Genomic DNA, 25,768 nt, shown 5'->3' with positions numbered 1-25,768 from the left:
TTATGAGGTCAATCACATTAATATGAACCTCACTGTTCGTTATGAGGTTAATCACATTACTATAAACCTCATTGTTAGTTATGAGGTGAATCACATTAATATGAACCTCACTGTTAGTTATGAGGTGAATTACATTAATATGAACCTCACTGTTAGTTATGAGGTGAATTACATTAATATGAACCTCACTGTTCGTTATGAGGTTCATCACATTACTATGAACCTCATTGTTACTTATGAGGTGAATCACATTAATATGAACCTCACTGTTAGTTATGAGGTTAATCACATTACTATGAACCTCATTGTTAGTTATGAGGTGAATCACATTAATATGAATCTCACTTTTAGTTATGAGGTGAATCACTTTAATATGAACCTCACTGTTAGTTATGAGGTGAATTACATTAATATGAACCTCACTGTTAGTTATGAGGTTAATCACATTACTATGAACCTCTTTGTTAGTTATGAGGTCAATCACATTAATATGAACCTCACTGTTCGTTATGAGGTGAATCACATTACTATGAACCTCATTGTTACTTATGAGGTGAATCACATTAATATGAACCTCACTGTTAGTTATGAGGTTAATCACATTACTATGAATCTCACTGTTAGTTATGAGGTTAATCACATTACTATGAACCTCATTGTTAGTTATGAGGTGAATCACATTAATATGAACCTCACTGTTAGTTATGAGGTGAATTACATTAATATGAACCTCACTGTTAGTTATGAGGTGAATCACATTAATATGAATCTCACTTTTAGTTATGAAGTGAATTACATTAATATGAACCTCACTGTTCGTTATGAGGTGAATCACATTAATATGAACCTCACAGTCAGTTATGAGGTGAATCACATTAATATGAACTTCACTGTTCGTTATGAGGTTAATCACATTACTATGAACCTCATTGTTCCTTATGAGATGAAGCACATTAATATGAACCTCACTGTAAGTTATGAGGTGAATCACTTTAATATGAACCTCACTGTTAGTTATGAGGTGAATTACATTACTATGAACCTCATTGTTAGTTATGAGGTGAATCACATTAATATGAACCTCACTGTTCGTTATGAGGTGAATCACATTAATATGGACCACATTGTTAGTTATGAGGTGAATCACGTTAATATGAACCTCATTGTTAGTTATGAGGTGAATCACATTAATATGAACCTCACAGTCATTTATGAGGTGAATCACTTTAATATGAACCTCACTGTTATTTATGAGGTGAATCACATTATTATGAACCTCACTGTTCGTTATGAGGTGAATCACATTACTATGAACCTCACTGTTAGTTATGAGGTGAATCACATTAATATGAACCTCACTGTTCATTATGAGGTTAATCACATTAATATGGACCACACTGTTAGTTATGAAGTGAATCACTTTAATATGAACCTCACTGTTAGTTATGAGGTGAATCACTTTAATATGAACCTCACTGTAAGTTATGAGGTGAATCACTTTAATATGAACCTCACTGTTAGTTATGAGGTGAATCACTTTATTATGAACCTCACTGTTAGTTATGAGGTGAATCACATTAATATGAACCTCACTGTTAGTTATGAGGTGAATCACATTAATATGAACCTCACTGTTAGTTATGAGGTGAATTACATTAATATGAACCTCACTGTTAGTTATGAGGTGAATCACATTAATATAAACCTCACTGTTAGTTATGAGGTGAATCACATTAATATGAACCTCACTGTTAGTTATGAGGTGAATCACATTAATATGAACCTCACTGTTAGTTATGAGGTGAATCACATTAATATGAACCTCACTGTTCGTTATGAGGTGAATCACATTAATATGAATCTCACTGTTAGTTATGAGGTGAATCACTTTATTATGAACCTCACTGTTAGTTATGAGGAGAATCACATTAATATGAACCTCACTGTTAGTTATGAGGTGAATTACATTAATATGAACCTCACTGTTAGTTATGAGGTGAATCACATTACTATGAACCTTATTGTTAGTTATGAGGTGAATCACTTTATTATGAACCTCACTGTTAGTCATGAGGTGAATTACATTAATATGAACCTCACTGTTAGTTATGAGGTGAATCACATTACTATGAACCTCATTGTTAGTTATGAGGTGAATCACATTAATATGAACCTCACTGTTAGTTATGAGGTGAATTACATTAATATGAACCTCACTGTTAGTTATGAGGTGAATCACATTACTATGAACCTCATTGTTAGTTATGAGGAGAATCACATTAATATGAACCTCACTGTTAGTTATGAGGTGAATTACATTAATATGAACCTCACTGTTCGTTATGAGGTTAATCACATTACTATGAACCTCATTGTTAGTTATGAGGAGAATCACATTAATATGAACCTCATTGTTAGTTATGAGGTGAATTACATTCATATGAACCTCACTGTTAGTTATGAGGTGAATCACATTACTATGAACCTCATTGTTAGTTATGAGGAGAATCACATTAATATGAACCTCACTGTTAGTTATGAGGAGAATCACATTAATATGAACCTCACAGTTAGTTATGAGTTGAATCACATTAATATGAATCTCACTTTTAGTTATGAGGTGAATCACTTTAATATGAACCTCACTGTTAGTTATGAGGTGAATTACATTAATATGAACCTCACTGTTAGTTATGAGGTGAATCACATTAATATGAATCTCACTTTTAGTTATGAAGTGAATCACATTAATATGAACCTCATTGTTAGTTATGAGGTGAATCACATTAATATGAACCTCACTTTTAGTTATGAGATGAATCACATTAGTATGGACCACATTGTTAGTTATGAGGTGAATCAAGTTAATATGAACCTCATTGTTAGTTATGAGGTGAATCACATTAATATGAACCTCACAGTCAGTTATGAGGTGAATCACTTTAATATGAACCTCACTGTTATTTATGAGGTGAATCACATTATTATGAACCTCACTGTTAGTTATGAGGTGAATCACATTAACATGAACCTCACTGTTAGTTATGAGGTGAATCACATTAATATGAACCTCATTGTTAGTTATGAGGTGAATCACATTAATATGAACATCACAGTCAGTTATGAGGTGAATCACATTAATATGAACCTCACTGTTAGTTATGAGGTGAATCACATTAATATGAACCTCACTGTTCGTTAGGAGGTGAATCACATTATTATGTACCTCACTGTTAGTTATGAGGTGATTCACATTAACATGAACCTCACTGTTAGTTATGAGGTGAATCACATTAATATGAACCTCACTGTTAGTTATGAGGTAAATCACATTAATATGAACCTCACTGTTCTTTATGAGGTGAATCACATTAATATGAACCTCACTTTTTGTTATGAGGTGAATCACATTAATATGAACCTCATTGTTATAAGGTGAATCACATTAATATGAACCTCCCTGTTAGTTATGAGGTGAATCACATTAATATAAACCTCAATGTTTGTTGTGAGGTGAATCACATTAAATGAACCTCACTGTTAGTTATGAGGTGAATCACATTAATATGAACCTCATTGTTACTTATGAGGTGAATCACATTAATATGAACCTCACTGTTAGTTATGAGGTGAATCACTTTATTATGAACCTCACTGTTAGTTATGAGGTGAATCACATTAATATGAACCTCATTGTTACTTATGAGGTGAATCACATTAATATGAACCTCACTGTTCGTTATGAGGTGAATCACATTAATATGAATCTCACTGTTAGTTATGAGGTGAATCACTTTATTATGAACCTCACTGTTAGTTATGAGGTGAATCACATTAATATGAACCTCACTGTTAGTTATGAGGTTAATCACATTACTATGAACCTCATTGTTAGTTATGAGGTGAATCACATTAATATGAACCTCACTGTTAGTTATGAGGTGAATCACATTAATGTGAACCTCACTGTTAGTTATGAGGTGAATTACATTAATATGAACCTCACTGTTAGTTATGAGGTGAATCACATTAATATGAATCTCACTTTTAGTAATGAAGTAAATTACATTAATATGAACCTCACTGTTCGTTATGAGGTGAATCACATTAATATGAACCTCACTGTTCGTTATGAGGTTAATCACATTAATGTGAACCTCACTGTTAGTTATGAGGTCAATCACATTAATATGAACTTCACTGTTCGTTATGAGGTTAATCACATTACTATGAACCTCATTGTTAGTTATGAGGAGAATCACATTAATATGAACCTCACTGTTAGTTATGAGGTGAATCACATTAATATGAATCTCACTTTTAGTTATGAAGTGAATTACATTAATATGAACCTCACTGTTCGTTATGAGGTGAATCACATTAATATGAACCTCACAGTCAGTTATGAGGTGAATCACATTAATATGAACCTCACTGTTCGTTATGAGATGAATCACATTAATATGAACCTCACTGTTCGTTATGAGGTTAATCACATTACTATGAACCTCACTGTTAGTTATGAGGTGAATCACATTAATATGAACCTCACTGTTCGTTATGAGGTTAATCACATTACTATGAACCTCATTGTTCCTTATGAGATGAATCACATTAATATGAACCTCACTGTAAGTTATGAGGTGAATCACTTTAATATGAACCTCACTGTTAGTTATGAGGTGAATTACATTAATATGAACCTCACTTTTAGTTATGAGATGAATCACATTAATATGGACCACATTGTTAGTTATGAGGTGAATCACGTTAATATGAACCTCATTGTTAGTTATGAGGTGAATTACATTAATATGAACCTCACTGTCAGTTATGAGGTGAATCACATTAATATGAACCTCACTGTTAGTTATGAGGTGAATCACATTATTATGAACCTCACTGTTAGTTATGAGGTGAATCACATTAACATGAACCTCACTGTTAGTTATGAGGTGAATCACATTAATATGAACCTCATTGTTAGTTATGAGGTGAATCACATTAATATGAACCTCACAGTCAGTTATGAGGTGAATCACATTAATATGAACCTCACTGTTAGTTATGAGGTGAATCACATTAATATGAACCTCACTGTTCGTTATGAGGTGAATCACATTATTATGTACCTCACTGTTAGTTATGAGGTGAATCACATTAACATGAACCTCACTGTTAGTTATGAGGTAAATCACATTAATATGAACCTCACTGTTCTTTATGAGGTGAATCACATTAATATGAACCTCACTTTTTGTTATGAGGTGAATCACAGTAATATGAACCTCATTGTTATAAGGTGAATCACATTAATATGAACCTCACTGTTAGTTATGAGGTGAATCACATTAATATGAACCTCAATGTTTGTTATGAGGTGAATCACATTAAAATGAACCTCACTGTTAGTTATGAGGTGAATCACATTAATATGAACCTCACTGTTAGTTATGAGGTGAATTACATTAATATGAACCTCACTGGTCGTTATGAGGATAATCACATTACTATGAACCTCATTGTTACTTATGAGGTGAATCACATTAATATGAACCTCACTGTTCGTTATGAGGTGAATCACATTAACATGAATCTCACTGTTAGTAATGAGGTGGATCACTTTATTATGAACCTCACTGTTAGTTATGAGGTGAATCACATTAATATGAACCTCACTGTTAGTTATGAGGTGAATCACATTAATATGAACCTCAATGTTTGTTATGAGGTGAATCACATTAATATGAACCTCATTGTTACTTATGAGGTGAATCACATTAATATGAACCTCACTGTTCGTTATGAGGTGAATCACATTAATATGAATCTCACTGTTAGTTATGAGGTGAATCACTTTATTATGAACCTCACTGTTAGTTATGATGTGAATCACATTAATATTAACCACACTGTTAGTTATGAGGTGAATCACATTAATATGAACCTCACTGTTAGTTATGAGGTGAATTACATTAATATGAACCTCACTGTTAGTTATGAGGTTAATCACATTAATATGAACCTCACTGTTCATTATGAGGTTAATCACATTACTATGAACCTCATTGTTACTTATGAGGTGAATCACATTAATATGAACCTCACTGTTAGTTATGAGGTTAATCACATTACTATGAACCTCATTGTTACTTATGAGGTGAATCACATTAATATGAACCTCACTGTTAGTTATGAGGTTAATCACATTACTATGAACCTCATTGTTAGTTATGAGGTGAATCACATTAATATGAACCTCACTGTTCGTTATGAGGTGAATCACATTAACATGAATCTCACTGTTAGTTATGAGGTGGATCACTTTATTATGAACCTCACTGTTAGTTATGAGGTGAATCACATTAATATGAACCTCACTGTTAGTTATGAGGTGAATCACATTATTATGTACCTCACTGTTAGTTATGAGGTGAATCACATTAACATGAACCTCACTGTTAGTTATGAGGTGAATCACATTAATATGAACCTCACTGTTCGTTATGAGGTGAATCACATTATTATGTACCTCACTGTTAGTTATGAGGTGAATCACATTAACATGAACCTCACTGTTAGTTATGAGGTGAATCACATTAATATGAAACTCACTGTTCTTTATGAGGTGAATCACATTAATATGAACCTCACTGTTAGTTATGAGGTGAATCACATTAATATGAACCTCAATGTTTGTTATGAGGTGAATCACATTAAAATGAACCTCACTGTTAGTTATGAGGTGAATCACATTAATATGAACCTCACTGTTAGTTATGAGGTGAATCACATTAATATGAACCTCAATGTTTGTTATGAGGTGAATCACATTAAAATGAACCTCACTGTTAGTTATGAGGTGAATCACATTAATATGAACCTCACTGTTAGTTATGAGGTGAATCACATTAATATGAACCTCATTGTTCATTATGAGGTGAATCACATTAATATGATCCTCATTGTTAGCTATGAGGTGAATCACATTAATATGAACCTCACTGTTCGTTATGAGGTGAATCACATTAATATGAACCTCACTGTTCGTTATGAGGTGAATCACATTAATATGAACCTCATTGTTTGTTATGAGGTGAATCCCATTATTATGAACCTCACTGTTAGTTATGAGGTGAATCACATTAATATGAACCTCATTGTTCGTTATGAGGTGAATCACATTAATATGAACCTCATTGTTTGTTATGAGGTGAATCCCATTATTATGAACCTCACTGTTAGTTATGAGGTGAATCACATTAATATGAACCTCACTGTTCGTTATCAGGTGAATCACATTAATATGAACCTCATTGTTAGCTATGAGGTGAATCACATTAATATGAACCTCACTGTTAGTTATGAGGTGAATTACATTAATATGAACCTCACTGGTCGTTATGAGGTGAATTACATTAATATGAACCTCATTGTTCGTTATGAGGTGAATCACATTAATATGAACCTCATTGTTTGTTATGAGGTTAATCACATTACTATGAACCTCATTGTTACTTATGAGGTGAATCACATTAATATGAACCTCACTGTTCGTTATGAGGTGAATCACATTAATATGAATCTCACTGTTAGTTATGAGGTGGATCACTTTATTATGAACCTCACTGTTAGTTATGAGGTGAATCACATTAATATGAACCTCACTGTTAGTTATGAGGTGAATTACATTAATATGAACCTCACTGTTAGTTATGAGGTTAATCAAATTACTTTGAACCTCATTGTTAGTTATGAGGTGAATCACATTAATATGAACCTCACTGTTAGTTATGAGGTTAATCACATTACTTTGAACCTCATTGTTAGTTATGAGGTGAATCACATTAATATGAACCTCATTGTTTGTTATGAGGTGAATCCCATTATTATGAACCTCACTGTTAGTTATGAGGTGAATCACATTAATATGAACCTCATTGTTCGTTATGAGGTGAATCACATTAATATGAACCTCATTGTTTGTTATGAGGTGAATCCCATTATTATGAACCTCACTGTTAGTTATGAGGTGAATCACATTAATATGAACCTCACTGTTCGTTATGAGGTGAATCACATTAATATGAACCTCATTGTTAGCTATGAGGTGAATCACATTACTATGAACCTCATTGTTAGTTATGAGGTGAATCACATTAATATGAATCTCACTGTTCGTTATGAGGTGAATCACATTAATATGAATCTCACTGTTAGTTATGAGGTGGATCACTTTATTATGAACCTCACTGTTAGTTATGAGGTGAATCACATTAATATGAACCTCACTGTTAGTTATGAGGTGAATCACATTAATATGAACCTCACTGTTAGTTATGAGGTGAATTACATTAATATGAACCTCACTGTTAGTTATGAGGTGAATCACATTAATATAAACCTCACTGTTAGTTATGAGGTGAATCACATTAATATGAACCTCACTGTTAGTTATGAGGTGAATCACATTAATATGAACCTCACTGTTAGTTATGAGGTGAATCACATTAATATGAACCTCACTGTTCGTTATGAGGTGAATCACATTAATATGAATCTCACTGTTAGTTATGAGGTGAATCACTTTATTATGAACCTCACTGTTAGTTATGAGGAGAATCACATTAATATGAACCTCACTGTTAGTTATGAGGTGAATTACATTAATATGAACCTCACTGTTAGTTATGAGGTGAATCACATTACTATGAACCTCATTGTTAGTTATGAGGTGAATCACTTTATTATGAACCTCACTGTTAGTTATGAGGTGAATCACATTAATATGAACCTCACTGTTAGTTATGAGGTGAATCACATTACTATGAACCTCATTGTTAGTTATGAGGTCAATCACATTAATATGAACCTCACTGTTCGTTATGAGGTTAATCACATTACTATGAACCTCATTGTTAGTTATGAGGAGAATCACATTAATATGAACCTCACTGTTAGTTATGAGGTGAATTACATTAATATGAACCTCACTGTTAGTTATGAGGTGAATTACATTAATATGAACCTCACTGTTAGTTATGAGGTGAATCACATTACTATGAACCTCATTGTTAGTTATGAGGAGAATCACATTAATATGAACCTCACTGTTAGTTATGAGGTGAATTACATTAATATGAACCTCACTGTTAGTTATGAGGTGAATTACATTAATATGAACCTCATTGTTCCTTATGAGATGAATCACATTAATATGAACCTCACTGTAAGTTATGAGGTGAATCACTTTAATATGAACCTCACTGTTAGTTATGAGGTGAATTACATTACTATGAACCTCATTGTTAGTTATGAGGTGAATCACATTAATATGAACCTCACTTTTAGTTATGAGATGAATCACATTAGTATGGACCACATTGTTAGTTATGAGGTGAATCAAGTTAATATGAACCTCATTGTTAGTTATGAGGTGAATCACATTAATATGAACCTCACAGTCAGTTATGAGGTGAATCACTTTAATATGAACCTCACTGTTATTTATGAGGTGAATCACATTATTATGAACCTCACTGTTAGTTATGAGGTGAATCACATTAACATGAACCTCACTGTTAGTTATGAGGTGAATCACATTAATATGAACCTCATTGTTAGTTATGAGGTGAATCACATTAATATGAACATCACAGTCAGTTATGAGGTGAATCACATTAATATGAACCTCACTGTTAGTTATGAGGTGAATCACATTAATATGAACCTCACTGTTCGTTATGAGGTGAATCACATTATTATGTACCTCACTGTTAGTTATGAGGTGAATCACATTAACATGAACCTCACTGTTAGTTATGAGGTGAATCACATTAATATGAACCTCACTGTTAGTTATGAGGTAAATCACATTAATATGAACCTCACTGTTCTTTATGAGGTGAATCACATTAATATGAACCTCACTTTTTGTTATGAGGTGAATCACATTAATATGAATCTCACTTTTAGTTATGAAGTGAATTACATTAATATGAACCTCACTGTTCGTTATGAGGTGAATCACATTAATATGAACCTCATTGTTAGTTATGAGGAGAATCACATTAATATGAACCTCACTGTTAGTTATGAGGTGAATTACATTAATATGAACCTCACTGTTAGTTATGAGGTGAATTACATTAATATGAACCTCATTGTTCCTTATGAGATGAATCACATTAATATGAACCTCACTGTAAGTTATGAGGTGAATCACTTTAATATGAACCTCACTGTTAGTTATGAGGTGAATTACATTACTATGAACCTCATTGTTAGTTATGAGGTGAATCACATTAATATGAACCTCACTTTTAGTTATGAGATGAATCACATTAGTATGGACCACATTGTTAGTTATGAGGTGAATCAAGTTAATATGAACCTCATTGTTAGTTATGAGGTGAATCACATTAATATGAACCTCACAGTCAGTTATGAGGTGAATCACTTTAATATGAACCTCACTGTTATTTATGAGGTGAATCACATTATTATGAACCTCACTGTTAGTTATGAGGTGAATCACATTAACATGAACCTCACTGTTAGTTATGAGGTGAATCACATTAATATGAACCTCATTGTTAGTTATGAGGTGAATCACATTAATATGAACATCACAGTCAGTTATGAGGTGAATCACATTAATATGAACCTCACTGTTAGTTATGAGGTGAATCACATTAATATGAACCTCACTGTTCGTTATGAGGTGAATCACATTATTATGTACCTCACTGTTAGTTATGAGGTGAATCACATTAACATGAACCTCACTGTTAGTTATGAGGTGAATCACATTAATATGAACCTCACTGTTAGTTATGAGGTAAATCACATTAATATGAAACTCACTGTTCTTTATGAGGTGAATCACATTAATATGAACCTCACTTTTTGTTATGAGGTGAATCACATTAATATGAATCTCACTTTTAGTTATGAAGTGAATTACATTAATATGAACCTCACTGTTCGTTATGAGGTGAATCACATTAATATGAACCTCACAGTCAGTTATGAGGTGAATCACATTAATATGAACCTCACTGTTCGTTATGAGATGAATCACATTAATATGAACCTCACTGTTCGTTATGAGGTTAATCACATTACTATGAACCTCACTGTTAGTTATGAGGTGAATCACATTAATATGAACCTCACTGTTCGTTATGAGGTTAATCACATTACTATGAACCTTATTGTTCCTTATGAGATGAATCACATTAATATGAACCTCACTGTAAGTTATGAGGTGAATCACTTTAATATGAACCTCACTGTTAGTTATGAGGTGAATTACATTAATATGAACCTCACTTTTAGTTATGAGATGAATCACATTAATATGGACCACATTGTTAGTTATGAGGTGAATCACGTTAATATGAACCTCATTGTTAGTTATGAGGTGAATTACATTAATATGAACCTCACTGTCAGTTATGAGGTGAATAACATTAATATGAACCTCACTGTTAGTTATGAGGTGAATCACATTATTATGAACCTCACTGTTAGTTATGAGGTGAATCACATTAACATGAACCTCACTGTTAGTTATGAGGTGAATCACATTAATATGAACCTCATTGTTAGTTATGAGGTGAATCACATTAATATGAACCTCACAGTCAGTTATGAGGTGAATCACATTAATATGAACCTCACTGTTAGTTATGAGGTGAATCACATTAATATGAACCTCACTGTTCGTTATGAGGTGAACCACATTATTATGTACCTCACTGTTAGTTATGAGGTGAATCACATTAACATGAACCTCACTGTTAGTTATGAGGTAAATCACATTAATATGAACCTCACTGTTCTTTATGAGGTGAATCACATTAATATGAACCTCACTTTTTGTTATGAGGTGAATCACAGTAATATGAACCTCATTGTTATAAGGTGAATCACATTAATATGAACCTCACTGTTAGTTATGAGGTGAATCACATTAATATGAACCTCAATGTTTATTATGAGGTGAATCACATTAAAATGAACCTCACTGTTAGTTATGAGGTGAATCACATTAATATGAACCTCACTGTTAGTTATGAGGTGAATTACATTAATATGAACCTCACTGGTCGTTATGAGGATAATCACATTACTATGAACCTCATTGTTACTTATGAGGTGAATCACATTAATATGAACCTCACTGTTCGTTATGAGGTGAATCACATTAACATGAATCTCACTGTTAGTAATGAGGTGGATCACTTTATTATGAACCTCACTGTTAGTTATGAGGTGAATCACATTAATATGAACCTCACTGTTAGTTATGAGGTGAATCACATTAATATGAACCTCAATGTTTGTTATGAGGTGAATCACATTAATATGAACCTCATTGTTACTTAGGTGAATCACATTAATATGAACCTCACTGTTCGTTATGAGGTGAATCACATTAATATGAATCTCACTGTTAGTTATGAGGTGAATCACTTTATTATGAACCTCACTGTTAGTTATGATGTGAATCACATTAATATTAACCACACTGTTAGTTATGAGGTGAATCACATTAATATGAACCTCACTGTTAGTTATGAGGTGAATTACATTAATATGAACCTCACTGTTAGTTATGAGGTTAATCACATTAATATGAACCTCACTGTTCATTATGAGGTTAATCACATTACTATGAACCTCATTGTTACTTATGAGGTGAATCACATTAATATGAACCTCACTGTTAGTTATGAGGTTAATCACATTACTATGAACCTCATTGTTAGTTATGAGGTGAATCACATTAATATGAACCTCACTGTTCGTTATGAGGTGAATCACATTAACATGAATCTCACTGTTAGTTATGAGGTGGATCACTTTATTATGAACCTCACTGTTAGTTATGAGGTGAATCACATTAATATGAACCTCACTGTTAGTTATGAGGTGAATCACATTATTATGTACCTCACTGTTAGTTATGAGGTGAATCACATTAACATGAACCTCACTGTTAGTTATGAGGTGAATCACATTAATATGAACCTCACTGTTCGTTATGAGGTGAATCACATTATTATGTACCTCACTGTTAGTTATGAGGTGAATCACATTAACATGAACCTCACTGTTAGTTATGAGGTGAATCACATTAATATGAAACTCACTGTTAGTTATGAGGTAAATCACATTAATATGAACCTCACTGTTCTTTATGAGGTGAATCACATTAATGTGAACCTCACTTTTTGTTATGAGGTGAATCACATTAATATGAACCTCATTGTTATAAGGTGAATCACATTAATATGAACCTCACTGTTAGTTATGAGGTGAATCACATTAATATGAACCTCAATGTTTGTTATGAGGTGAATCACATTAAAATGAACCGCACTGTTAGTTATGAGGTGAATCACATTAATATGAACCTCACTGTTAGTTATGAGGTGAATCACATTAATATGAACCTCAATGTTTGTTATGAGGTGAATCACATTAAAATGAACCTCACTGTTAGTTATGAGGTGAATCACATTAATATGAACGTCACTGTTAGTTATGAGGTGAATCACATTAATATGAACCTCATTGTTCATTATGAGGTGAATCACATTAATATGATCCTCATTGTTAGCTATGAGGTGAATCACATTAATATGAACCTCACTGTTCGTTATGAGGTGAATCACATTAATATGAACCTCACTGTTCGTTATGAGGTGAATCACATTAATATGAACCTCATTGTTTGTTATGAGGTGAATCCCATTATTATGAACCTCACTGTTAGTTATGAGGTGAATCACTTTAATATGAACCTCATTGTTCGTTATGAGGTGAATCACATTAATATGAACCTCATTGTTTGTTATGAGGTGAATCCCATTATTATGAACCTCACTGTTAGTTATGAGGTGAATCACATTAATATGAACCTCACTGTTCGTTATCAGGTGAATCACATTAATATGAACCTCATTGTTAACTATGAGGTGAATCACATTAATATGAACCTCACTGTTAGTTATGAGGTGAATTACATTAATATGAACCTCACTGGTCGTTATGAGGTGAATTACATTAATATGAACCTCATTGTTCGTTATGAGGTGAATCACATTAATATGAACCTCATTGTTTGTTATGAGGTTAATCACATTACTATGAACCTCATTGTTACTTATGAGGTGAATCACATTAATATGAACCTCACTGTTCGTTATGAGGTGAATCACATTAATATGAATCTCACTGTTAGTTATGAGGTGGATCACTTTATTATGAACCTCACTGTTAGTTATGAGGTGAATCACATTAATATGAACCTCACTGTTAGTTATGAGGTGAATTACATTAATATGAACCTCACTGTTAGTTATGAGGTTAATCAAATTACTTTGAACCTCATTGTTAGTTATGAGGTGAATCACATTAATATGAACCTCACTGTTAGTTATGAGGTTAATCACATTACTTTGAACCTCATTGTTAGTTATGAGGTGAATCACATTAATATGAACCTCATTGTTTGTTATGAGGTGAATCCCATTATTATGAACCTCACTGTTAGTTATGAGGTGAATCACATTAATATGAACCTCATTGTTCGTTATGAGGTGAATCACATTAATTTGAACCTCTTTGTTTGTTATGAGGTGAATCCCATTATTATGAACCTCACTGTTAGTTATGAGGTGAATCACATTAATATGAACCTCACTGTTCGTTATGAGGTGAATCACATTAATATGAACCTCATTGTTAGCTATGAGGTGAATCACATTACTATGAACCTCATTGTTAGTTATGAGGTGAATCACATTAATATGAATCTCACTGTTAGTTATGAGGTGAATCACATTAATATGAATCTCACTTTTAGTTATGAGGTGAATCACTTTAATATGAACCTCACTGTTAGTTATGAGGTGAATTACATTAATATGAACCTCACTGTTAGTTATCAGGTGAATCACATTAATGTGAACCTCACTGTTAGTTATGAGGTGAATTACATTAATATGAACCTCACTGTTCGTTATGAGGTTAATCACATTACTATGAACCTCATTGTTACTTATGAGGTGAATCATTTTAATATGAACCTCACTGTTAGTTATGAGGTGAATTACATTAATATGAACTTCACTGTTCGTTATGGGGTTAATCACATTACTATGAACCTCATTGTTACTTATGAGGTGAATCACATTAATATGAACCTCACTGTTAGTTATGAGGTTAATCACATTATTATGAACCTCATTGTTAGTTATGAGGTGAATCACATTAATATGAACCTCACTGTTAGTTATGAGGTGAATTACATTAATATGAACCTCACTGTTAGTTATGAAGTGAATTACATTAATATGAACCTCACTGTTCGTTATGAGGTGAATCACATTAATATGAACCTCACAGTCAGTTATGAGGTGAATCACATTAATATGAACCTCACTGTTCGTTATGAGGTTAATCACATTACTATGAACCTCATTGTTAGTTATGAGGTGAATCACATTAATATGAACCTCACTGTTAGTTATGAGGTGAATTACATTAATATGAACCTCACTGTTAGTTATGAGGTGGATCACTTTATTATGAACCTCACTGTTAGTTATGAGGTGAATCACATTAATATGAACCTCACTGTTAGTTATGAGGTTAATCACATTACTTTGAACCTCATTGTTAGTTATGAGGTGAATCACATTAATATGAACCTCACTGTTAGCTATGAGGTTAATCACATTACTTTGAACCTCATTGTTAGTTATGAGGTGAATCACATTAATATGAACCTCATTGTTTGTTATGAGGTGAATCCCATTATTATGAACCTCACTGTTAGTTATGAGGTGAATCACATTAATATGAACCTCATTGTTCGTTATGAGGTGAATCACATTAATATGAACCTCATTGTTTGTTATGAGGTGAATCCCATTATTATGAACCTCACTGTTAGTTATGAGGTGAATCACATTAATATGAACCTCACTGTTCGTTATGAGGTGAATCACATTAATATGAACCTCATTGTTAGCTATGAGGTGAATCACATTACTATGAACCTCATTGTTAGTTATGAGGTGAATCACATTAATATGAATCTCACTGTTCGTTATGAGGTGAATCACATTAATATGAATCTCACTGTTAGTTATGAGGTGGATCACTTTATTATGAACCTCACTGTTAGTTATGAGGTGAATCACATTAATATGAACCTCACTGTTAGTTATGAGGTGAATCACATTAATATGAACCTCACTGTTAGTTATGAGGTGAATTACATTAATATGAACCTCACTGTTAGTTATGAGGTGAATCACATTAATATGAACCTCACTGTTAGTTATGAGGTGAATCACATTAATATGAACCTCATTGTTAGTTATGAGGTGAATCACATTAATATGAATCTCACTTTTAGTTATGAGGTGAATCACTTTAATATGAACCTCACTGTTAGTTATGAGGTGAATTACATTAATATGAACCTCACTGTTAGTTATGAGGTTAATCACATTACTATGAACCTCATTGTTAGTTATGAGGTTAATCACATTACTTTGAACCTCATTGTTAGTTATGAGGTGAATCACATTAATATGAACCTCACTGTTAGTTATCAGGTGAATCACATTAATATGAATCTCACTTTTAGTTATGAGGTGAATCACATTAATATGAACCTCACTGTTAGTTATCAGGTGAATCACATTAATGTGAACCTCACTGTTAGTTATGAGGTTAATCACATTAATATGAACCTCACTGTTCGTTATGAGGTTAATCACATTACTATGAACCTCATTGTTACTTATGAGGTGAATCACATTAATATGAACCTCACTGTTAGTTATGAGGTTAATCACATTACTATGAACCTCATTGTTAGTTATGAGGTGAATCACATTAATATGAACCTCACTGTTAGTTATGAGGTGAATTACATTAATATGAACCTCACTGTTAGTTATGAGGTGAATCACATTAATATGAATCTCACTTTTAGTTATGAAGTGAATTACATTAATATGAACCTCACTGTTCGTTATGAGGTGAATCACATTAATATGAACCTCACAGTCAGTTATGAGGTGAATCACATTAATATGAACCTCACTGTTCGTTATGAGGTTAATCACATTACTATGAACCTCATTGTTCCTTATGAGATGAAGCACATTAATATGAACCTCATTGTAAGTTATGAGGTGAATCACTTTAATATGAACCTCACTGTTAGTTATGAGGTGAATTACATTACTATGAACCTCATTGTTAGTTATGAGGTGAATTACATTAATATGAACCTCACTTTTAGTTATGAGATGAATCACATTAATATGGACCACATTGTTAGTTATGAGGTGAATCACGTTAATATGAACCTCATTGTTAGTTATGAGGTGAATCACATTAATATGAACCTCACAGTCAGTTATGAGGTGAATCACTTTAATATGAACCTCACTGTTATTTATGAGGTCAATCACATTATTATGAACCTCACTGTTAGTTATGAGGTGAATCACATTAACATGAACCTCACTGTTAGTTATGAGGTGAATCACATTAATATGAACCTCATTGTTAGTTATGAGGTGAATCACATTAATATGAACCTCACAGTCAGTTATGAGGTGAATCACATTAATATGAACCTCACTGTTAGTTATGAGGTGAATCACAATAATATGAACCTCACTGTTCGTTATGAGTTGAATCACATTATTTTGTACCTCACTATTAGTTATGAGGTGAATCACATTAACATGAACCTCACTGTTAGTTATGAGGTGAATCACATTAATATGAACCTCACTGTTAGTTATGAGGTAAATCACATTAATATGAACCTCACTGTTCTTTATGAGGTGAATCACATTAATGTGAACCTCACTTTTTGTTATGAGGTGAATCACATTAATATGAACCTCATTGTTATAAGGTGAATCACATTAATATGAACCTCACTGTTAGTTATGAGGTGAATCACATTAATATGAACCTCAATGTTTGTTATGAGGTGAATCACATTAAAAAGAACCTTACTGTTAGTTATGAGGTGAATCACATTAATATGAACCTCATTGTTACTTATGAGGTGAATCACATTAATATGAACCTCACTGTTCGTTATGAGGTGAATCACATTAATATGAATCTCACTGTTAGTTATGAGGTTAATCACATTAATATGAACCTCATTGTTACTTATGAGGTGAATCACATTAATATGAACCTCACTGTTCGTTATGAGGTTAATCACATTACTATGAACCTCATTGTTACTTATGAGGTGAATCACATTAATATGAACCTCACTGTTAGTTATGAGGTTAATCACATTACTATGAACCTGATTGTTAGTTATGAGGTGAATCACATTAATATGAACCTCACTGTTAGTTATGAGGTGAATCACTTTATTATGAACCTCACTGTTAGTTATGAGGTGAATCACATTAATATGAACCTCATTGTTACTTATGAGGTGAATCACATTAATATGAACCTCACTGTTCGTTATGAGGTGAATCACATTAATATGAATCTCACTGTTAGTTATGAGGTGAATCACTTTATTATGAACCTCACTGTTAGTTATGAGGTGAATCACATTAATATGTACCTCACTGTTAGTTATGAGGTGAATCACATTAATATGAACCTCACTGTTAGTTATGAGGTGAATCACATTAATGTGAACCTCACTGTTAGTTATGAGGTCAATCACATTAATATGAACCTCACTGTTCGTTATGAGGTGAATCACATTAATGTGAACCTCACTGTTAGTTATGAGGTCAATCACATTAAAATGAACCTCACTGTTAGTTATGAGGTGAATCACATTAATATGAACCTCACTGTTAGTTATGAGGTGAATTACATTAATATGAACCTCACTGTTAGTTATGAGGTGAATCACATTAATATGAAACTCACTGTTAGTTATGAGGTAAATCACATTAATATGAACCTCACTGTTAGTTATGAGGTGAATCACATTAATATGAAACTCACTGTTAGTTATGAGGTAAATCACATTAATATGAACCTCACTGTTAGTTATGAGGTGAATCACATTAATATGAACCTCACTGTTAGTTATGAGGTGAATCACATTAATATGAACCTCACTGTTAGTTATGAGGTGAATTACATTAATATGAACCTCACTGTTAGTTATGAGGTGAATCACATTAACATGAACTTCACTGTTAGTTATGAGGTGAATCACATTAATATGAACATCACTGTTAGTTATGAGGTAAATCACATTAATATGAATCTCACTGTTCTTTATGAGGAGAATCACATTAATATGAACCTCACTGTTCGTTATGAGGAGAATCACATTAATATGAACCTCATTGTTCGTTATGAGGTGAATCACATTAATATGAACCTCACTGTTAGTTATGAGGTGAATCACATTATTATGAACCTCACTCTTAGCTATGACATGAATCACATTAATATGGACCACATTGTTAGTTATGAGGTGAATCACATTAATATGAACATCACAGTCAGTTGTGAGGTGAATCACATTAATATGAACCTCACTGTTAGTTATGAGGTGAATCCCATTATTATGAACCTCACTGTTAGTTATGAGGTGAATCACATTAATATGAACCTCACTGTTAGTTATGAGGTGAATTACATTAATATGAACCTCACTGTTAGTTATGAGGAGAATCACATTAATATGAACCTCATTGTTATGAGGTTAATCACATTACTATGAACCTCATTGTTAGTTATGAGGTAAATCACATTAATATGAACCTCACTGTTCGTTATGAGGTGAATCACATTAATATCAACCTCACTGTTAGTTATGAGGTGAATCACATTAATATGAACCTCACTGTTCGTTATGAGGTGAATCACTTTATTATGAACCTCACTGTTAGTTATGAGGTGAATCACTTTATTATGAACCTCACTGTTAGTTATTAGTTGAATCATATTATTATGAACCTCACTGTTAGTTATGAGGTGAATCACATAAATATGATCCACATTGTTCGTTATGAGGTGAATCACATTAATATGAACCTCATTGTTATGAGTTGAATCACATTAATATGAACCTCACTGTTAGTTATGAGGTGAATCACATTAATATGAACCTCACTGTTCGTTATGAGGTGAATCACATTAATATGAACCTCATTGTTAGTTATGAGGTGAATCACATTAATATGAACCTCAATGTTAGTTATGAGGTGAAGCACATTAATATGAACCACATTGCTAGTTATGAGGTGAATCACATTAATATGAACCTCACTGTTAGTTATGAGGTGAATTACATTAATATGAACCTCACTGTTAGTTATGAGGTGAATCATATTAATATGAACCTCACTGTTCGTTATGAGGTGAATCACATTAATATGAGCCTCATTGTTATGAGGTGAATCACATTAATATGAACCTCACTGTTAGTTATGAGGTTAATCACATTGATATGAACCTCACTGGTAGTTATGAGGTGAATCACATTAACATGAACCTCACTGTTAGTTATGAGGTGAATCACATTACTATGAACCTCACTGTTAGTTATGAGGTAAATCACATTAATATGAACCTCACTGTTAGTTATGAGGTGAATCACATTAATATGAACCTCATTGTTATAAGGTGAATCACATTAATATGAACCTCACTGTTCGTTATGAGGTGAATCACATTAATATGAATTTCACTGTTAGTTATGAGGTGAATCACTTTATTATGAACCTCACTGTTAGTTATGAGGTGAATCACATTAATATGAACCTCACTGTTAGTTATGAGGTGAATCACATTAATATGAACCTCACTGTTAGTTATGAGGTGAATCACATTAATATGAACCTCACTGTTAGTTATGAGGTGAATCACATTAATATGAACCTCACTGTTAGTTATGAGGTGAATCACATTAATATGAACCTCACTGTTAGTTATGAGGTGAATCACATTAATATGAACCTCACTGTTAGTTATGAGGTGAATTACATTAATATGAACCTCACTGTTAGTTATGAGGTGAATCACATTAATATGAATCTCACTTTTAGTTATGAGGTGAATCACTTTAATATGAACCTGACTGTTCGTTATGAGGTGAATCACTTTAATATGAACCTCACTGTTCGTTATGAGGTGAATCACATTAATATGAACCTCACAGTCAGTTATGAGGTGAGTCATATTAATATGAACCTCACTGTTCGTTATGAGGTGAATCACATTAATATGAACCTCACTGTTCGTTATGAGGTTAATCACATTACTATGAACCTCACTGTAAGTTATGAGGTGAATCACTTTAATATGAACCTCATTGTTAGTTATGAGGTGAATCACATTAATATGAACCTCACTTTTATTTATGAGATGAATCACATTAATATGGACCACATTGTTAGTTATGAGGTGAATCACATTAATATGAACCTCACAGTCAGTTATGAGGTGAATGACATTAATATGAACCTCACTGTTAGTTATGAGGTGAAACACATTATTATGAACCTCACTGTTAGTTATGAGGTGAATCACATTAACATGAAACTCACTGTTAGTTATGAGGTGAATCACATTAATATGAACCTCATTGTTAGTTATAAGGTGAATCACATTAATATGAACCTCACAGTCAGTTATGAGGTGAATCACATTAATATGAACCTCACTGTTAGTTATGAGGTGAATCACATTAATATGAACCTCACTGTTCGTTATGAGGTTAATCACATTATTATGTACCTCACTGTTAGTTATGAGGTGAATCACATTAACATGAACCTCACTGTTAGTTATGAGGTGAATCACATTAATATGAAACTCACTGTTAGTTATGAGGTAAATCACATTAATATCAACCTCACTGTTCTTTATGAGGTGAATCACATTAATATGAACCTCACTTTTTGTTATGAGGTGAATCACATTAATATGAACCTCATTGTTATAAGGTGAATCACATTAATATGAACCTCACTGTTAGTTATGAGGTGAATCACATTAATATGAACCTCAATGTTTGTTATGAGGTGAATCACATTAAAATGAACCTCACTGTTAGTTATGAGGTGAATCACATTAATATGAACCTCACTGTTAGTTATGAGGTGAATCACATTAATATGAACCTCAATGTTTGTTATGAGGTGAATCACATTAAAATGAACCTCACTGTTAGTTATGAGGTGAATCACATTAATATGAACCTCACTGTTAGTTATGAGGTGAATTACATTAATATGAACCTCACTGGTCGTTATGAAGATGATCACATTACTATGAACCTCACTGTTACTTATGAGGTGAATCACATTAATATGAACCTCACTGTTCGTTATGAGGTGAATCACATTAACATGAATCTCACTGTTAGTTATGAGGTGGATCACTTTATTATGAACCTCACTGTTAGTTATGAGGTGAATCACATTAATATGAACCTCACTGTTAGTTATGAGGTGAATCACATTATTATGTACCTCACTGTTAGTTATGAGGTGAATCACATTAACATGAACCTCACTGTTAGTTATGAGGTGAATCACATTAATATGAACCTCACTGTTCGTTATGAGGTGAATCACATTATTATGTACCTCACTGTTAGTTATGAGGTGAATCACATTAACATGAACCTCACTGTTAGTTATGAGGTGAATCACATTAATATGAAACTCACTGTTAGTTATGAGGTAAATCACATTAATATGAACCTCACTGTTAGTTATGAGGTGAATCACATTAATATGAAACTCACTGTTAGTTATGAGGTAAATCACATTAATATGAACCTCACTGTTCTTTATGAGGTGAATCACATTAATATGAACCTCACTTTTTGTTATGAGGTGAATCACATTAATATGAACCTCAATGTTTGTTATGAGGTGAATCACATTAATATGAACCTCACTGTTAGTTATGAGGTGAATCACATTAATATGAACCTCACTGTTAGTTATGAGGTGAATCACATTAATATGAACCTCAATGTTTGTTATGAGGTGAATCACATTAATATGAACCTCACTGTTAGTTATGAGGTGAATCACATTAATATGAACCTCACTGTTAGTTATGAGGTGAATCACATTAATATGAACCTCACTGTTAGTTATGAGGTGAATTACATTAATGTGAACGTCACTGTTAGTTATGAGGTGAATCACATTAATATGAATCTCACTTTTAGTTATGAGGTGAATCACTTTAATATGAACCTCACTGTTAGTTATGAGGTGAATTACATTAATATGAACCTCACTGTTAGTTATGAGGTGAATAACATTAATATGAACCTCACTGTTAGTTATGAGGTGAATCACATTAATATGAACCTCATTGTTAGTTATGAGGTGAATCACATTAATATGAACCTCACTGTTAGTTATGAGGTGAATTACATTAATATGAACCTCACTGTTAGTTATGAGGTGAATCACATTAATATGAATCTCACTTTTAGTTATGAGGTGAATCACTTTAATATGAACCTCATTGTTAGTTATGAGGTGAATTACATTAATATGAACCTCACTGTTAGTTATGAGGTGAATCACATTAATATGAATCTCACTTTTAGTTATGAAGTGAATTACATTAATATGAACCTCACTGTTCGTTATGAGGTGAATCACATTAATATGAACCTCACAGTCAGTTATGAGGTGAAACACATTAATATGAACCTCACTGTTCGTTATGAGGTGAAACACATTAATATGAACCTCACTGTTCGTTATGAGGTTAATCACATTACTATGAACCTCACTGTTAGTTATGAGGTGAATCACATTAATATGAACCTCACTGTTCATTATGAGGTTAATCACATTAATATGGACCACACTGTTAGTTATGAAGTGAATCACTTTAATATGAACCTCACTGTTAGTTATGAGGTGAATCACTTTAATATGAACCTCACTGTAAGTTATGAGGTGAATCACTTTAATATGAACCTCACTGTTAGTTATGAGGTGAATCACTTTATTATGAACCTCACTGTTAGTTATGAGGTGAATCACATTAATATGAACCTCACTGTTAGTTATGAGGTGAATCACATTAATATGAACCTCACTGTTAGTTATGAGGTGAATTATATTAATATGAACCTCACTGTTAGTTATGAGGTGAATCACATTAATATAAACCTCACTGTTAGTTATGAGGTGAATCACATTAATATGAACCTCACTGTTAGTTATGAGGTGAATCACATTAATATGAACCTCACTGTTAGTTATGAGGTGAATCACATTAATATGAACCTCACTGTTCGTTATGAGGTGAATCACATTAATATGAATCTCACTGTTAGTTATGAGGTGAATCACTTTATTATGAACCTCACTGTTAGTTATGAGGAGAATCACATTAATATGAACCTCACTGTTAGTTATGAGGTGAATTACATTAATATTAACCTCACTGTTAGTTATGAGGTGAATCACATTACTATGAACCTCATTGTTAGTTATGAGGTGAATCACTTTATTATGAACCTCACTGTTAGTTATGAGGTGAATTACATTAATATGAACCTCACTGTTAGTTATGAGGTGAATCACATTACTATGAACCTCATTGTTAGTTATGAGGTCAATCACATTAATATGAACCTCACTGTTCGTTATGAGGTTAATCACATTACTATGAACCTCATTGTTAGTTATGAGGAGAATCACATTAATATGAACCTCACTGTTAGTTATGAGGTGAATTACATTAATATGAACCTCACTGTTAGTTATGAGGTGAATTACATTAATATGAACCTCACTGTTAGTTATGAGGTGAATCACATTACTATGAACCTCATTGTTAGTTATGAGGAGAATCACATTAATATGAACCTCACTGTTAGTTATGAGGTGAATTACATTAATATGAACCTCACTGTTAGTTATGAGGTGAATTACATTAATATGAACCTCACTGTTCGTTATGAGGTTAATCACATTACTATGAACCTCATTGTTAGTTATGAGGAGAATCACATTAATATGAACCTCATTGTTAGTTATGAGGTGAATTACATTAATATGAACCTCACTGTTAGTTATGAGGTGAATCACATTACTATGAACCTCATTGTTAGTTATGAGGAGAATCACATTAATATGAACCTCACTGTTAGTTATGAGGAGAATCACATTAATATGAACCTCACAGTTAGTTATGAGGTGAATCACATTAATATGAATCTCACTTTTAGTTATGAGGTGAATCACTTTAATATGAACCTCACTGTTAGTTATGAGGTGAATTACATTAATATGAACCTCACTGTTAGTTATGAGGTGAATCACATTAATATGAATCTCACTTTTAGTTATGAAGTGAATTACATTAATATGAACCTCACTGTTCGTTATGAGGTGAATCACATTAATATGAACCTCACAGTCAGTTATGAGGTGAATCACATTAATATGAACCTCACTGTTCGTTATGAGGTTAATCACATTACTATGAACCTCATTGTTCCTTATGAGATGAATCACATTAATATGAACCTCACTGTAAGTTATGAGGTGAATCACTTTAATATGAACCTCACTGTTAGTTATGAGGTGAATTACATTACTATGAACCTCATTGTTAGTTATGAGGTGAATCACATTAATATGAACCTCACTTTTAGTTATGAGATGAATCACATTAGTATGGACCACATTGTTAGTTATGAGGTGAATCAAGTTAATATGAACCTCAT

Source organism: Phyllobates terribilis, unplaced genomic scaffold, assembly GCF_046119375.1.
Source record: "Phyllobates terribilis strain yellow unplaced genomic scaffold, ASM4611937v1 Scaffold_6__1_contigs__length_29720123, whole genome shotgun sequence".
NCBI lineage: Eukaryota > Metazoa > Chordata > Amphibia > Anura > Dendrobatidae > Phyllobates > Phyllobates terribilis.
This window is presented reverse-complemented; position numbering follows the sequence as displayed.